The sequence below is a fragment of the Octopus bimaculoides genome, chromosome 19, assembly GCF_001194135.2.
Source record: "Octopus bimaculoides isolate UCB-OBI-ISO-001 chromosome 19, ASM119413v2, whole genome shotgun sequence".
Lineage (NCBI taxonomy): Eukaryota > Metazoa > Mollusca > Cephalopoda > Octopoda > Octopodidae > Octopus > Octopus bimaculoides.
In genome coordinates, this window is record NC_068999.1 from 51,656,758 (window position 1) to 51,659,579 (window position 2,822).

The following is a 2,822-nucleotide window of genomic DNA, read 5'->3' on the forward strand; positions in this document are numbered from 1 at the left end:
ACCGTTAAACAAGTAATTTCCTTTTGTTTAATGGTCATTTTTCACAGGAATTTTCAATGGCCGAATAACTGAAGAGATGGCGGCGTGGGCTCCCACCCCGGCATCCGAAACTCGATTTTATCATGGCTACCGAATAAGTGTCACATATACATAGATATATACATACATATATGCACACACAAATATATATACATACACACACATACATGTACGTATATATACATAAATATATATATATACACATGTATATATACATACATGCATATATACATACATATACATATATATATATATATACATACGTATATACATATATACATACATATACACACACACTCACATACCTATTGATATACATACACACATACTTGCTTATATATATTGTATACAGTTATATATGCATACTTTCTGTATATGTATTATGTATGTGTATGTGTGCATGCATACACACACACACCTATATACACAAACAAATGAAAAAGAAGGAAAAAATAAATTCTATTCCAAATAGAAAATAAATTCTATTCCAACATGCGATGGGTGAAGGTTTGGTGAATGCCAATAACTATCACACTCGCACGCATACATGTTTACATAAAAAACAACTGAAAGAAAACACTGGTAGACGAAATTAAACACTGTATATATTTAATACAACTAGTTAATAGTCTAGCCAGAGAACTGCAAGAAGCATTACAGCAGTCGACCATCCCATGTTATGGACACCATAATCTGGTTTGGATAGAATAGAATGTGCACGCATGATATATGATATAGAATATACGGATTGTTATGTCGTTATCAAATATAAATTAAATTTGAGTTTGTATGCCATGTAACTTGATTACCATATATGTGTATATGTTTGTGTGTACACATGTGTGTGTGTGAGTGTATGTATGTATATATGTATATATACATATATATAGATATATATATATATATATATACACACACACACACATATATATGTACACATGTATATAGGCACACACACACACCTATATATATATATATATACACACACACATATGTACACACACACATATATATACATATACATATATATATATATATATATATACATATATATATACATATACAAACAAATAATCTAATCAGTCTGTGACAGTCATGAGGCCAAACATCCCTGAAAGTTTCATCCAAATCCATCCAATGGTTCTTGAGATATCTTGCCCATGGACAAACAAACAAACAAACAAACAACTGAAAATAATACCTCCACCTTCACTAAGGCGGAGGTAATAATAATAATAATAATAATAATAATAATAATAATAATAATAATAATGGACAGGTAATCATGACTACAATGAAGTGATTTACACACACTCCAATGCAACACTCCTCCCAAAAACATACAGGAATAAACTCATACAGTAAATAATCAATAAAATGAACAAACCCCCACAACATGTGCCATAGAGGGCCAACACTCAACAGAAGAACACAAACTGCACAAATAAATAACACAATAAAAAAAAAACACTCAACAAACAATCATTAAATGACAAAATGTCATCAGCCTTTCTAACTACACACACACACACACACACAGACAGAGTTCTTCTGATGTTACCGAATTATGCATCAGATCACATCACCAGATATTGAGTAAAGTACAGAGTACAAGAAAGGAAGGCGTGGACTTTCCCTCCCGACAGTCAATACTAAGAGAATGGAGTAGACAAAGAAAACGAAAATAATAATAATAATGCACTTGCTGATAGCAAGAATGACGATGATAATGAAGATCGTTTAAGATACTCATACAGAATTATGAAAAGAAATAAAAAGCCTTAACAATAAAATGTGCAACAGAAAGCTAACAGTCAAAAAGACAGGAAGCTATTTTCTTGAATCAACATCAACCATTATCTCTTTACTTAACTTAGCCAATCCGGAAACTAAGTTAACAAACAAACGAGTTTAGACATTTCTTTTCTTTTTTCACCATTGTCAATTATTTCAATATTAAGCTCTCTCTCTCTCTCTCTCTCTCTCTCTCTCTCCTTTTCTCTGATCTATTTATCTATCTTGTTTGTTGTGGACTAACTTACACCTAGTCAAATTGCCTTGACTAACTTTTCTTATATATTCAACAAGACACAGGTTGCCATGGTTAATTTTCCTTCAAACAATATCAATTAGCGATCCGACCTGATTTCAGTTACAAGAGGAGTTTCACATTATCCTCTACTTATTCAAAAATAGTGGGGTTTTTTGAAACCACCACCACCATCAGCAGCAGCAGCATTTTTTATTCAATGACAGTAAAAACAAGTTAATCATCCTTGTAATTATGATAATCAATGTGACATACATTGTTTCTAAAATGTCCGTTTGAATAAGTTTGCACTACTTTCGGCCTTCCATACATCTCAGTTCCTTGTTCTGACAGCTCCAGTCCACTCTTGCATTGACACATTCACTCGCATTGCAGAAAACATTGTTTCATATACTACTATTGCTATTTAGCTCAGGGTCAGTCCAGATTGAGCAAGACAGGAATCAAAAATGTTTGAATAATTCTTATTATGCGTAGGAGTGGCTGTGTGGTAAGTAGCTTGCTTACCAACCACATGGTTCCAGGTTCAGTCCCACTGCGCAGCACCTTGGGCAAGTGTCTTCTACTATAGCCTTGGGCCGACCAAAGCCTTGTGAGTGGATTTGGTAGACGGAAACTGAAAGAAGCCCGTCGTATATATGTATATATATATATATATATATATATATATATATGTATGTGTGTTTGTCCCCCCAACATCACTTGACAACCGATGGTGGTGAGTTTACGTCTC

The 2,822-nt window shown here is 33.3% G+C and overlaps 1 protein-coding gene across 5 annotated transcripts in view; it reads right to left on the reverse strand.

Annotated features, from left to right (window-relative positions):
* The window catches only part of LOC106879061 (long-chain-fatty-acid--CoA ligase 4), an 84,596-nt gene that overhangs the window by 24,858 nt on the left and 56,916 nt on the right, over positions 1-2,822 (reverse strand). The gene's annotated exons all lie outside the window — the stretch shown is intronic.